Below are 16,696 nucleotides of genomic sequence, written 5' to 3' on the forward strand. Positions count from 1 at the left end.
TACATCGATGTTGTCGCCAGTGGTCGGCGGAAGGTGCACGTGCCCGTCGACCTGGGACCGGACCGCAGCGACGCACGGATGCACGCCAAGACCGTAGGATCCTACGCAGTGCCGTAGGGGACCGCACCGCCACTTCCCAGCAAATTAGGGACACTGTTGCTCCTGGGGTATCGGCGAGGACCATTCGCAACCGTCTCCATGAAGCTGGGCTACGGTCCCGCACACCGTTAGGCCGTCTTCCGCTCACGCCCCAACATCGTGCAGCCCGCCTCCAGTGGTGTCGCGACAGGCGTGAATGGAGGGTCGAATGGAGACGTGTCGTCTTCAGCGATGAGAGTCGCTTCTGCCTTGGAGCCAATGATGGTCGTATGCGTGTTTGGCGCCGTGCAGGTGAGCGCCACAATCAGGACTGCATACGACCGAGGCACACAGGGCCAACACCCGGCATCATAGTGTGGGGAGCGATCTCCTACACTGGCCGTACACCACTGGTGATCGTCGAGGGGACACTGAATAGTGCACGGTACATCCAAACCGTCATCGAACCCATCGTTCTACCATTCCTAGACCGGCAAGGGAATTTGCTGTTCCAACAGGACAATGCACGTCCGCATGTATCCCGTGCCACCCAACGTGCTCTAGAAGGTGTAAGTCAACTACCCTGGCCAGCAAGATCTCCGGATCTGTCCCCCATTGAGCATGTTTGGGACTGGATGAAGCGTCGTCTCACGCGGTCTGCACGTCCAGCACGAACGCTGGTCCAACTGAGGCGCCAGGTGGAAATGGCATGGCAAGCCGTTCCACAGGACTACATCCAGCATCTCTACGATCGTCTCCATGGGAGAATAGCAGCCTGCATCGCTGCGAAAGGTGGATATACACAGTACTAGTGCAGACATTGTGCATGCTCTGTTGCCTGTGTCTATGTGCCTGTGGTTCTGTCAGTGTGATCATGTGATGTATCTGACCCCAGGAATGTGTCAATAAAGTTTCCCCTTCGTGGGACAATGAATTCACGGTGTTCTTATTTCAATTTCCAGGAGTGTATCAACTTTAAATTACATAACGTAAACATTTTGAATGGACACGAATTCCTACCCAGCATCTATTGCCCCTGTTAACGAACTATGAGAGATGTTAAATATTGCTTCTTCACAAGTACCTTACTTGAAATGCCGCGAGGTAAAGCTTTGTGTTGGACAGGGATTCGAACCCAGGACCTAATCGGATTACCATCGAAGCACAATCAACTGTGACATATCGAATTTTCTCGGCAGTAGCTAGATGTTTTAACTGAAATGACGAGACCAAACATTAACTTTTTCCTTCCCAGGACTCCAACACGGCAACTTTAGTGCCAAGCCCTGATTCGAACCCATTCACGCGCAATATGTGGAGCTGTTGAGGAATCTGCAGTTCTGAGCGAACAACAAATTGTAGTAGAGCGGTATTGTCACGAAGGGATAAAATTCCGCGTCAAGGGCGGTCTGAGTTGCATTCCCAGTTCAGAACCAATTTTATCGACATACCGAAGCTCAAATAAAAGATGGAATAAGTGTCCTGTTAACCTACATAGCGTTCTTTTCGTCACTAGAAATAAATAACTAGTATATGAAAGGTTACTGGTGATAGAATTTTTACATGTCGCCACTCCTGACTTTATTGTGGTTCAACCTAACGTCTACTTGGTAGAGAAGGAATATCATGTTTAATGTGAGTTACAGACCACAATGCCATTATACCTTCTTCACGTGGCGTAGGTAGAAAAGAATAGAATCTGTCTCTCCCTATCAAATATCATTGACAGAAGTTGGAATCGAACCCAGACCATAAGTATATGAACCTATCATCAATCCAACAGACCACCAAATCCTCTTCTCTGTGACTCCTTCTTCTATCGTAATGCCGTTGCACCACACTGGATGAGAATTCTGACACACAGGCTCCCTGTAGTGGTTAGCAGCATGTTCAGCACATCCATTTACTTGGTTGACAGAATCGCCATGAACTAGCTGCCTCAGCTACCCAGTGCATACATTCGACTCTATTTTGTAATCACCGAAATAAAATCACGTAACTGCCACCTACACAGAACTGCCAACAGTGTAGGGTGCAGAAACTTAAATAAGAGGTGTTCCTTTCCTCTTGAGCTACTCTATTGCGCTATCTGTTTGTTGAAAACGTCGTGTAGTGCAAAAGAAAAGCTGAAACTGTCTGTCTCTCAGAAGTCTAGATCCGGCCATATGCATTATCTCACAGCACTGGCGAAGGCGGAAGTTCTGGAGCAATTGTTGTTGACTTCTGGAGATGCTGTAGCTACGTATCAGCTAGTAATGTAACGGAAAGCGTCGCGCACCGTAGAGAAGACGTCGCGAGTTCGAGTACATTCACTGCTACATTTTTTAAAACGCAATTCTGCTGTCTGCTGAAGTTATCAATCTAATGGAACTTTCAACATAATTCCCTTCACTTCTCAACCCAAAATAATCGCATGTGGAAAAAGGGCTAACTTCTGTGACATTTTGTTCTTTTCAGGTTTAATAGACGGCCAGGCTGCAGATGCATTTCGAAACTTTTGCATTATGTGTGGGGAGAGCGCATCGTGCCAAAGTACGTCAGAAAAGCATTCACTACATTTTATGTCGTGTGGTAGTGGCATTTTATTCTTATTCAAACCTTGTTTGACAGCTTTAACTCAGAACAAATTTTCTACATGCATGTAATCAATAAACTGCATGTGCATTGTCGGATTGTTATAGATAACATCAGAGAATGCGTATACATGGTGTTACAAAAAGGTACGGCCAAACTTTCAGGAAACATTCCTCACACACATCGAAAGAAAATATGTTATGTGGATGTGTGTCCGGAAACGCTTACTTTCCATGTTAGAGCTCATTTTATTACTTCTCTTCAAATCACATTAATCATGGAATGGAAACACACAGCAACAGTACGTACCAGCGTGACTTCAAACACTGTGTTACAGGAAATGTTCAAAATGTCCTCCGTTAGCGAGGATAGATGCATCCACCCTCCGTCGCATGCAAGCCCTGATGCGCTGATGCAGCCCTGGAGAATGGCGTATTGTATCACAGCCGTCCACAATACGAGTACGAAGAGTCTACATCTGGTACCGGGGTTGCGTAGACAAGAGCTTTCAAATGCCCCCATAAATGAAAGTCAAGAGGGTTGAGGTCAGGAGAGCGTGGAGGCCATGGAATTGGTCCGCCTCTACCAATCCATCAGTCACCGAATCTGTTGTTGAGAAGTGTACGAACACTTCGACTGAAATGTGCAGGAGCTCCATCGTTCATGAAGCACACATGTTGTGTCGTACTTGTAAAGGCATATGTTCTAGCAGCACAGGTAGAGTATCCCGTATGAAATCATGATAACGTGGACGAAACTAAAATGAGCTCTAACATGGAAAGTAAGCGTTTCCGGACATATGTCCACATAACATCTTTTCTTTATTTGTGTGTCAGGAACGTTTCCTGAAAGTTTGGCCGTACCTTTTTGTAACATCCTGTATATCGTTGATGAATAATTTCTCTGTCATGTTTAGTACTGTTTTAACAACACTGAAAGAAACAATACGAAAATTGTGCACTGTATTATAATAAATACCTCTTAGACAAAATACTTACGCAGTGCTATCAGACAAAAAGCGCAACCCGACAAAAACTGTGGGAAGTTTGTTTTACTACTTTCGTCCCTGCATAAAGAGCTTTTCCTATTTGAGATATCTGTGATCGTTGCTGCATAAGACGATTTAAGAAGAAACTAAATTCTTTCAGTTACGACAATGTTTAAAAAATCGTCTTAACGCCACTAAATTGTGGTTTGTGAATCGTTTACCAGCCATACTCTGCAGACTTTCGCTGGCTGGAAGGCAAAAAGCTTACTGAAAAATTTCACGGAATGAAAAGGGGGACAAAATGTCTCCCAGTGGAAGGTGATGTTTTATTTAAATGATTACAAAATCAGATAAAACGAGCAGTGAGGTTGTCAGTATAAGCACACTACGGTTGTCAGTATGATGTGCACTGCCCAGGGCCTGTAACGATAAATGGTCCGTTTAGGTCAGGCATATTGTATACAGAAGTTGAAGAGAGAGCACCACTAAATTCTACAATCCGTATGCATTGCATACACACAAAAATTACTCTTACAGTGTACTTACGGAGCCCAATGAATGAATGGCGTATTGTCTGGTGAGAAAGAGCACTGGCAAACAGTCTTCACTACATTAGGTGTCACTCTGAGCTAGAATTTATAGTCAGCTGCTAAGTGTAAGATCAATGAGTCGTATGCTGGTTTTGCAACTGTGAAATACTTTCCTACATTATAGAAGCGAATATTAAATTTGAACTAATATTGCGAAATTTTTGAAGTTGGATAGCTTAGAATGAAAATCTTTCTGTTTATTGCAAAGGAAAACAATTGATTTTCTAAAACATTCTCTGTCGTACACAACTTGAAACAGGTCACCGTCGGCCAAATCATATGGAAGAACCGTCAGCGACGTATCTCGGAAGGCAGTAAGATCCCTTGGCTTTATGATTGGCAGTATTCGACAGCCAATTCTAGGCGCAAGTAAATGAAGAAAGGCATCGCGTTTCTGTTATCAAGTAACGTCTTCATCAATTACTTTAGTTTTAGTGTAATCTAAGAGTAATTGCTGATGCTTGATATTAACATGAAAAGGATTCCGTAGACAGGGAAAGAACCTGTCCTTGGGCAACTACTTCTATAATGACCAAAAGGCATTAAATGATCTTCAAGCACAAGTGTTACAGCAGCGGTATGAAGAAAATGATAGTAATAATGACGGCAATACTCGAATTATCTGCTAACTTCACACTTCACAGTGGATTTTCTCGAACTAAGAAATTTTCTGAATTAGTGAAAGTTTCAAAATGGCTTCACATCGAGGCTGTGATACCTAGAACAGTCATTACACCCTGCTGGCATGAGAATAGCATAATCTCCACGTCAGAGGATTGCTTCTACTTAACCATTAAATAGACTCGCATTCTTTCCACCGTGACTAATTTTGTAAGCTAAGCACATCATCCATTACTGCACACTCCTGGGGCTGGGAAATGTGGCCACGATTGTCGGGTGGAACGAACTATCACAGGTGCAATGCGTGGGCTCAGGCATTTACTTTTAAGAGGCACAAACAGATTTACTTTACCTCTGGTAACCTCAAGAGACGTTATAATCCAGAATCCGCATTAAATATCACGTTCCTTCATTACCAACTGGGCAAAGCCGGTTTACGTTGGGAAATGACATAGGCGGAAGTCATGGTCAACAGAAATACTGTCGCCAGTAAGCTTACTTACATTAGAAAATTTTATTTTATTTTATGAACTGATAGCCATTTAAAGGAACACGTATTTTACTTGTACTTGATTGAACTAGAGACGCTGAAAAATTTGATGCTGCATTGTGATTCGAATTCGTATCTCCTCTTTCGAGGATCTGAATCTCTCGGAACAGTATAGTTCAATCATTTCTTTCCTTTTCCCATGACAGCAGTCTTCTCTGGGTCTCATCCAAAGGTAAGTATATGGGTCCGAATCCTGATCCAGTACAAAAATATTTATGATTTCATTTCAAGCCCTATGACGTGCACACCGGCCTGCTAGTGAAAATTAACGTGCATTTTTAATGTCTGAAGAATTTAATACACTAAGGAGATGCAGAAGGATGAAGGTTGCAGTAAGTACTGGGAGATGAAGAAGCTTGCACACGATAGAGTAGCGTGGAGAGCTGCATCAAACCAGTCTCAGGACTGAAGACCACAACAACAATAACAAACATGTGTTGCCAACAATCGCAATAGGTGTCGTTATTTCTGGTCAAACAAGCACACATCTTACTGTTGGTGAGTAAGCAATTGATACTTAAGCTAGACTACTGGCCATTAAAATTGCTACACCACAAAGATGACGTGCTACACACGGGAAATTTAACCGACAGGAAGAAGATGCTGTGATATGCAAATGATTAACTTTTCAGATCATTCACACAAGGTTGGCGCCGGTGGCAACACCTACAATGTGCTGACATGAGGAAAGTTTCCAACCGATTTCTCATACACAAACAGCAGTTGGCCGGCGTTGCCTGGTGAAACGTTGTTGCGATGCCTCGTGTAAGGAGGAGAAATGCGTACCATCACGTTTCCGACTTTGATAAAGGTCGGATTGTAGCCTATCGCGATTGCGGTTTATCGTATCGCGACATTGCTGCTCGCATTGGTCGAGATCCAACGACTGTTAGCAGAATATGGAATCGGTGAGTTCAGGAGGGTAATACGGAACGCCGTGCTGGATCCCAACGGCCTCGTATCACTAGCAGTCGAGACGACAGGCATCTTATCCGCATGGCTGTAACGGATCGTGCAGCCACGTCTCGATCCCTGAATCAACAGATGGGGACGTTTGCAAGACAACAGCCATCTGCACGAACAGTTCGACGACGTTTGCAGCAGCATGGACTATCAGCTCGGAGACCATGGCTGCGGTTACCCTTGACGCTGCATCACAGACAGAAGCGCCTGCGATGGTGTACTCAACGACGAACCTGGGTGCACGAATGGCAAAACGGCTTTTTTTCGGATGAATCCAGGTTCTATTTACAGCATCATGATGGTCGCATCCGTGTTTGGCGACATCGCGGTGAACGCACATTGGAAGCGTGTATTCGTCATCGCCATACTGGCGTATCACCCGGCGTGATGGTACGGGGTGCAATTGGTTATGTGGTGTCACCGCCAGACACCACATTTGCTAGGTGGTAGCTTTTAAATCGACCGCGGTCCGTTAGTATACGTCGGACCCGCGTGTCGCCACTATCAGTGATTGCAGACCGAGCACCGCCACACGGCAGGTCTAGAGAGACTTCCTAGCACTCGCCCCAGTTGTACAACCGACTTTGCTAGCGATGGTTCACTGACAAAATACGCTCTCATTTGCCGAGACGATAGTTAGCATAGCCTTCAGCTACGTCATTTGCTACGACCTAGCAAGGCGCCATTACCAGTTACTATTGATACTGTGAATAATGTACCGTCAAGAGCGACGTTCACCATTAATGGATTAAAGTTAAGTATTCCACCAGCTACGTCCGTTTTTATAAATTCTAATTTCCTTGTCCTGTTCCAGACCTCACGCCAGCCTGCGTGAGCTAAAACGCGCGCCTTTCGGCTTCCTCCAATAACACGGTGTTGGTTCTCCTGCCAACCACAACAGGTTGCACGTCTCGGTCACCTCTTGTTCGCACTGACGGCGCTCTGAATAGTGAACGTTACATATCAGATGTGTTACGACCCGTGGCTCTACCCTTCATTCTAGGCGCTTCAGTCTGGAACCGCGTGACCGCTACGGTCGCAGGTTCGAATCCTGCCTCGGGCATGGATGTGTGTGATGTCCTTAGGTTAGTTAGGTTTAAGTAGTTCTAAGTTCTAGGGGACTGATGACCACAGGTGTTAAGTCCCATAGTGCTCAGAGCCATTTGAACCAATCTACCCTTCATTCGATCCCTCCGAAACCCTACATTTCAGCAAGATAATGCACGAGCGCAAGTTGCAGGTCCTGTACGGGCCTTTCTGGATACAGAAAATGTTCGACTGCTGCCCTGGCCAGCACATTCTCCAGATCTCTCACCAACTGAAAACGTGTGGTCAATGGTGACCGAGCAACTGGCTCTTCACAATACGCCAGTCACTACTGATGGTACCGTGTTGAAGCTGCATGGGCAGCTGTACATGTACACGCCATCCAAGCTCTGTTTGACTTAATGCCCAGGCGTATCAAGGCCGTTATTACGGCCAGAGATGGTTGTTCTGGATACTGATTTCTCATGATCTATGCACCCAAATTGCGTGAAAATGTAATCACATGTCAGTTCTAGTACTGTATATTTCTCCAATGAATACCCGTTTATCATCTGCATTTCTTCTTGGTGTAGCAATTTTAATGGCCAGTAGTGTATATTCGTGGATGATAAGGAAGGACGGTAGGTATGCGGTTCGATTGTCGCTCAGGCACAAAAATTTGTATTGGAAATCGCAACTAATCTCGTGAAGTCGCATACCTCTTCGCTAGCTCTGTGGTAACCTGCTGACCTGTGAAAAAGCGTCTGTTATGGTTCGCGGTTCCAGTCTCGCTGACTGTAACGTTCTTATTCTTTCTGTGAAAGAGCTACAAGCAGTCACATCAAACATCGATAAGGAAATCGCAAGAAAATACTTTCGGCTCATAGTGCAATGATGAAAAACTTACAGTGCTGCACAACAGGTAACGTATCTTTCCGCTGCTGGCTGTCAAATTTTGGGTTTCTAGGAATACATAACTTTATTTATGAAATGCCATATTTGTATATCTCTTGAGTGTGACACAGCATACCAATTAAACACAGACCGACTCGAAATATAAGTGAGTAGTATTTTACTAATTCGTGCCGATAGACGCACACTTGTGTACAGATACTCAGTTTTATTAAAACAGACATTCGTCGCACAGTTGTCGTGGGTAGTTTTATTTCATTTCTTATAATACAGCGCACAATTTTCGTAAGGTTTCTTTTTACAGTGCACAATTTTCGTAAGGTTTCTTTTAGTGTTGTTAAAACAATACTGAGAGAGAAATTAATCATCAACGATATATGCGAATTCTCTGATGTTATCTATAACAATCTGACAATGCACATGCAGTTTATTGATTACATGCATGTAGAAAATTTGTTCTGAGTTAAAGCTGTCAAACAAGGTTTGAATAAGAATAAAATGCCACTACCACACGACATAAAATGTAGTGAATACTTTTCTGATGTACTTTGGCACGATGCGCTCTCCCCATACATAATGCAAAAGTTTCGAAATGCATCTGCTGCCTGGCCGTCTATTAAACCTGAAAAGAACAAAATGTCACAGAAGTTAGCCCTTTTTCCACATGCGATTATTTTGGGTTGAGAAGTAAAAGGAATTATGTTGAAAGTTCCATTAGATTGATAACTTCAGCAGACAACAGAATTGCGTTTTAAAAAATGTAGCAGTGAATGTACTCGAACTCGCGACGTCTTCTCTACGGTGCGCAGCTCCAGAAGTCAACAAGACGGTTCGTCGTGTCATCTGAAGTTCACACATGTTCTCAACTAGCTGCTCGTGAATAACTTAAATTTTTAATGTCATTTTGTGTTAAATAATAAGTACGGTATGTTACTTTGAAGAGGAAATCCTGAATACGACGAACTTACTACGTGCATTACCTATCTGACGTAATAACGAGAGTGGTATGTCATTTATTGTAATAAATGTGAGCTTACCAGCCTTAAGGACAGTCTTATCTGTGATATTTGTAGTATAGTTATATTACTTTACATCTTCAATTATTGCGATACAATCCAGTGTTTTCTAGTGGTGACTTGTTGGAACCATTTTCAATAGTCAAACTACTGTACTGAGGAGCGATTAGAGGACCTGCTAACAGGTGCCTTTTGCGGGTTGCACGCGAATCAGGTGAAATGCATTTCAGGTCGTTCGGATACTTTTGAGCACGACTGTACATTGACACTGAACAAAGTGACTGGGATATGATACTGCCTGTCATGGCTGTTATGTATGAGGTGGAACTATGGGCCTCATGGAAAAAGGGTGACCTGGCTGAGTCACGCACTTTGACTCTTAGTCTGATCACGAGGTGTGGCCATTAATTGCACGCGTTGATCACGTAGGCTGACGTGAGGATCAATGAACTATACTTGACGGGATGTGTCTGAAACATCTTAGGTGATCAGAAAGTTAGTATACAGGAATACAATTAAATACTTGGCTTTAATTCAGCATCAGCGATGAAAGTCGTCGATCTTGACTTTGTACAATATATTTACAAGTGCAGTTATAGATTGACCTGCAAATACTTCTTTACAATTCTGATTGCTTCACACATATAGATCAATTGTCAATGCATAAAATGTATGTGGCGCCTGGCTACGTCGTAGCTACTGACTCAGCTGAAGGCTATGCTAACTAGTTTCTCTGCAAATGAGATCTCTGAAGCTATAATAAGTGAACCATTCCTATTAAAGTCGGCTGTAGAACTGACCAGTGCGCTAGCTTGTCTCGTAAGACCAGCCGAGTGGCGGCGCTCGGTCTGCTAGAGTCGACAGTGGCGACTCGCGGGTCCGATGTGTACTGACGCACCGCGACCGATTTGAAGCCTACAACCTAGCAAGTGTGGTGCCTTGCGGTGACACCACATTCCTCCCCCGCAGATCGGCGAACGGCCGTGGAATACAGCTTACGACCGCCCGGGAGAGGACCCCATGCTCACGTATGCGAGGAGGCGGGGAGCCGAACTGCAGGCGAGGCTGTGCTACCCGCACCCCTCCATTCGGACCGCAGCAAGAGGAAACGCCTGTAAACCGCCCCCAGGGTGCACGCCAGCATGAGGTGTTGGCGCCCTTACAGCTAAGGCAATGGCCGAAGGGCCGATGTCCATCGGGTCGGGGAACCCGACTAGCGAAGACGACATCATTTCTGGAGTGTTCCGCTCCGGAGGACAAGTGTTCACATGGATCGATCTTCTTCTCTTGACCGAGAGGGGCGCCAGGCTGCCGCAGCGATGCCTCCACTGTGGGCGCCTCCGGCGCGGTAGCATGCGTCTGCGCCGGCGTGTCGTCGTGTGGCAAAATGATAGGAATCGTCGGTAGCACCGGGGGAAGAGGCTAGGCAGTAGATGGTTCCCAGGGGCGCTGAGCGAACGGCACCGTAGCTGATAGCAGAGGGCGATCGGCAGATTCCTTGCGACTACAGAGGCGCAACTGATTGAGATGCCTACGCACCTCACCAGAGGCACCCAAAACCACATACATAGCGCGGCCGAGGCAGCGAAGAATGTGCTCTTGAAGCCAACGTTTAAACCCACGACATTGGCGATAATAAACAATGTCGCCAGGAGCAAAAGTAGGAGTCCGCCGTGGCAAAGTAACACGATGCGGTGGATGTAACAACGTCATCGAAGTCCGATGAGGACGGCCATGGAGTAATTCAGCCGGCGAGCGGCCATCTCGGGGCTGAGAGCGGTATGAGGATAAGAAGAGCAACAATGCGTCCTCCCGAGAACGTGAGTCTCGTAACTTTAGCATCTGTGATTTGAAAGTCCTGACCAACCTTTCAGCTGCACCGTTGGACTGTGGCGAAAACGGCGCTGACGCCAGATGTTGAATACTATTGCATTGCAAAGTGATTGAAACTCTACGGAAATGAATTGCGGCCCATTGTCGGAGACAATTGTCTGTGGAAGACCTTCAATACAAAAAATAGCAGATAATGCTTGCATGGTGATGGCTCTGAGCACTATTGGACTCAACTGCTGAGGTCATTAGTCCCCTAGAACTTAGAACTAGTTAAACCTAGCTAACCTAAGGACATCACAAACATCCATGCCCGAGGCAGGATTCGAACCTGCGACCGTAGCGGTCTGGCGGTTCCAGACTGCAGCGCCTTTAACCGCACGGCCACTACGGCCGGCATGCTTGCATGGTGGCCAATGATGTCGTGGAAGACATCCGGACAACAAAAGGAAAATTACTATAAGAATCAATCACAACCAACCATCGAGTATTCCAGAATGGGCCAGCAAAATCTATGTGTAAGCGCTGCCAAGGGAATGTGGCTTTCGGCCATGAAAAGAATTTCTGTGGTGGTGCTGATTTTTGTTCTGCACAAACCGTTCAAGAAGAGCAAATCTTTGTAATCGCTGCATCGATTCCGAACCAAGTACAGTGTCGGCGAGCAAGTTGTTTCGTGCACACTATACCCCAGTGTCCTTGATGGAGAAGATTTAAAACAGTGGACTGTAAGGAACTGGGCACTACTACCCTGGACTGATCATTACCAGTACGCACAACAACACTCACCACGCCGAACAAAAAGTCTCTTTTTGTGAGCAAAAAATCGGCGAACCAACGGGTCCAAGATCCGTGACTTTGACAACGGCCATTGCGTTGTAACATATCGCAGAACAATATTAAGGACAGGGTCGGCAGCCGTGGCTGTGGCTACACGATGAAAATCTATCGGAAAAGATTCGACCACGTCATTGGTTTCAGTGTCGGTCAACATACAAGCGGCCGCGCGGGATTAGCCGAGCGGTCTAGGGCGCTGCAGTCATGGGCTGTGCTGCTGGTCCCGGCGGAGGTTCGAGTCCTCCCTCGGGCATGGGTGTGTGTGTTTGTCCTTAGGATAATTTAGGTTAAATAGTGTGTAAGCTTAGGGACTGATCACCTTAGCAGTTAAGTCCCATAAGATTTAAGAAGAAAATAACATACAAGCAACTTCGGAAGAATCGAATGCAGTATCCTCAGCAACAGGTAAACAGAACAACGCATCGGCGTTTCCGTGCTTAGCTAGCAGTGGATCGATACAAAATATCGTAGCGGTACTGCGAGATGAAAATAGACCACCTGATAAGTTTCTGCGTCATACGTAGAGGTACAGGCTTGTTCGGATGAAATAGCGATGTCAGTGGTTGGTGGTCGGAGATTATTGTAAAGTGACGACCATATAAGAAGTCATGAAACTTCGTCACACCAAATATGAGAGATAATGCTTCTTTCTCGATCTGCAAATAATTTCTTTGCGCAGAGGTGAGCAATTTTGACGCAAAGGTAATAGGCCTATCGCGCAAACCATCTTTATGCGCAAGCACAGCACCGATCCCGAAATCAGATGCGTCCACCATTAACAGAAGAGGTTTCGTGGGATCGAATGGCGTGAGACAAGTATTAGAAAGCAACGCCGATTTCTAGCGGCGAAAGGCGCGTTCGCATTCCGCCGACCGGACAAATGGAACACCTTTACGCCTTAACCGATGAAGCGGAGCGGAAATGGAAGACGCATGCGGTATACAGGGTGTCCATTGATCGTGACCGGGCCAAATATCTCACAAAATAAGTGTCAAACGAAAAAACTACAAAAAACGAAACTTGTCTAGCGTGAAGGGGGAAACCAGTTGGCGCTATGGTTGGCCCACTAGATGGCGCTGCCATAGGTCAAACGGATATCAACTGCGTGTTTTTAAGTAGGAACCCCCATTTTTTATTACATATTCGGGTAGTACGTAAAGAAATATGAATGTTTTAATTGGACCACTTTTTCGCTTTGTGATAGATGGCGCTGTAATAGTCACAAACATATGGCTCACAATTTTAGACGAACAGTTGGTAATAGGTAGGTTTTTTTAAATTAAAACACAGATCGTAGGTACGTCTGAACATTTTATTTCGGTTGTTCCAATGTGATACATGTACCTTTGTGAACTTATCATTTCTGAGAACGCATGCTGTTACAGCGTGATTACCTGTAAATACGACATTAATGCAATAAATGCTCAAAATCATGTCCGTCAACCTCGATGCATTTGGCTATACATGTAACGACATTCCTCTCTACAGCGAGTAGTTCGCCTTCCGTAATGTTCCAACATGCATTGACAATGCGCTAACGCAAGTTGTCAGGCGTTGTCGGTGGATCACGATAGCAAATACCCTTCAACTTTCCCCACAGAAAGAAATCCAGGGTCGTCAGATCCGGTGAACGTGCGGGCCATGTGCTTCGACGACCAATCCACCTGTCATGAAATATGCTATTCAATACCGCTTCAACCGCACTCGAGCTATGTGCCGGACATCGATCCTGTTGGAAGTACATCGCCATTCTGTCATGCAGTGAAATGTCTTGTAGTAACATCGGTAGAACATTACGTAGGAAATGAGCATACATTGCACCATTTAGATTGCCATCGATAAAATGGTGGCCAATTATCCTTTCTCCCATAATGCTATTATTATCACTTGTCAATGAAACATTCTGTGTCAATCGCTTCAGAAGAGAACTCAGGAATTCGGTAACTGGAAGAAGCCGACTGAGAGAAAGTCGTTACCACTTTAAGTCAAAAAGTGTGGGTCGTATCGTACTTCGGACAACATCACTCGGCATTTCTTTGTATGCCATCGTTCAGGGCAATATGTATCTAAATGTAAAGGCATACTTCACATGAAAATCCAAGGAACTAACAAAATAGGAGGCAGTCTGTCCCTCCAGCACTGACGTAACCAAAGCTGGAGATCGTAGCTGCAAAAGGAATGTGTGGTTTCTCATGTGGGACATCAAAATGTTCTTAGACGTTTAGATCTGACAGAAGAAGAAAGAAACACATTAGCTGTTCACATCGCAAACAGAATTCAATTCCATGCGATACTCGACAAAAATAAGACACTTTATCTGATTTCGAGCTAGAGCGTATCCATCTGCTGACAAAAAAGGATATATATAACATTGAGCAGTGTAATGATTTACGTTCCGAAGTCACCACTGTGGAACCGTGGATAAACGAAATCAATGCTGTCGATAAACCCTGTGCGTTATTCTACAGCCGCGTGGTTTGAGGCGCCACGTCGCGGATTGCGCGGCCCCTCCCGCCGGAGGTTCGAGTCCTCCCTCGGACATGGGTGTGTGTGTTGTTCTTAGCATAAGTTAGTTTAAGTTAGTTTACGTAGTGTGTAAGTCTAGGGACCGATAACCTCAGCAGTTTGGTCCCTTAGGAATTTTCGTTATTATACAGACCACAATATACAAGCAGCCAACATCATCCACTTCTGAGAAAGGGAAGACTTTGTCCTCATCATTATCAACAATGCTCAGTGTGAAATTCTGAAGAAGTACGGCAGTTACTGTATTTGCATCGATGGTTACGGTTTTGAGTTAATTACACTTCTTGTGCTTGACGACCTGAGACAACGTTGTGCTTTTCTTATTTCAAACAAGTCTACTCAAGAGGTGCTATCATTTTTTTAGTGAAATGCAGTAGGAAAAATGCGTCGTCAGGTGTTTGTCAGATTTAGTTGAGTCGTTTTATAAAGTTTGGCTTGTGGACAGACTGTACTGCTCATGGGCAGGGCAGGGCATAGAGAAAAAAACATATGTGCAAATATCAAATCGAAGGAAAGACAAGCTGAAACTTATAAACCAGTGAGGAGTTTGATGCAAGAAGGAGGCGTTATAACACTTGAGCACCTATTTCCTTTAGCACTGTAGCGACTGATTTCAGATTCTGTTAAAGCAGAGTTTGGGTTAAATCTTCAGGAATATTACTGTAAAAGCATCAGGCGCTGGGCATACTGTTAAAGAGACAGCAGCGTTATCAACACAATCATGCGTATTGAAAGTATGTACCGAACAATAAAATACATACACTGATCAGCCAGAACATTATGACCATCGACCTATTATCGGTATAAACCCGTCTGGGCGATAGCAGCGTCACTTGGAGAGGAATGATTGCTATACTCTGTTCATCGTAAGAATAAATCTGATGTAAACATTACGCCATGTATTCTTCCGCCTTTGCTTGAACTTCACTGGATTTCTTTTCACGTGGAGCGGAAGCCAAGCTGTGACCAGTACAGTCAAGTACGATCATTAGGATGCATTGTATGCTGTGTTACGAGGACTGAGCGATACTGCGGGACAAGTTACCGGCGCATTAAACTTGGACACACACGGGCGAACCATCGGACCAGTTAATCTGCAATTATGTGAGCAGTTGCAGTTCAGACTTAAAAACAAACGAGCAAAGAAACAATATAGCTTCGAATGTCATTTCATTTTTAAAGAGAATGAAATAATATTCGGCAGAACTCAAGCATTACCGCGCGCTTTTTAGGTGACCAGACAGGAAGCATAAAATGCTCTCGTTTCCACCTGACATAGTATTCTAATGTAAACAAGAGTGATGAAAATTCCTAACTTAAACACAGGATAATTTTCTGAGTGAGCTACGTGTGACACAAAAGAATACTGCATGGATTTTACCGTACTGTTGAATACTGAAGCCACTGGAGGTATTAATTACAGTCAGTCGTCTGGTAACCTTCCTTATCCGAATCCGAGAACTACATTTCAATTTTGGAACTGTCATCCGCTACGTTAATAACGAGTCAATCAACGACAGAATCCACGAAGCCAAGCAGGAGCCGCATTTTCTCCTTTTCTTTCATGACGTGCTGTTCTATATCCCGCCAGCGTTCGGCAGTGACGTGTGAAGAAGTTGCATGCGTTAGTTCTAGTGCGCCTGGCAGCTTAAACAGTCTTGTTATTTATCGGACCAAATCCCTTGAATTAGCTCCAGATCAGTTCTGTTGGGTTCATATTGTAATAGTAGAGTGGAAAATGTAAAAATGCAGCATTTGTATGGTGTGTCCGATGCTGTGAAAATGATTGTTTTTCATGTTTCTACGACACTTATGTACATCCGTGGTATAAAACAATGGACATAGCCCAAATAAAGAGTATTTGGTTTTTAATTTCTGCTTTAAAAAATTAGATGTTTACGTTTTCTTAATTTAAGCAACCTTTATTAACAGTCTTTCATAAAATATCGATAATTAAGAATTTATATTTGAAATGGAGACAGGAATTACGCGTGCAGTATGTAATCAGAAATAAGAAGACGTGCATTATTCATAAAAATGATGATGAATTTTACGATTACAAGTTGTAGGTATTTCAAATTGAACGAGAATTGAGAGAGACTTGAATGAGCGAACTGCAGTAAATTGTCAACCTATTGCGCTGCCGGCTCCGCATTGCATTCATTGGGTTCTTGCATCTAAACTGTAT

Source organism: Schistocerca serialis, chromosome 3, assembly GCF_023864345.2.
Source record: "Schistocerca serialis cubense isolate TAMUIC-IGC-003099 chromosome 3, iqSchSeri2.2, whole genome shotgun sequence".
NCBI classification, from domain to species: domain Eukaryota; kingdom Metazoa; phylum Arthropoda; class Insecta; order Orthoptera; family Acrididae; genus Schistocerca; species Schistocerca serialis.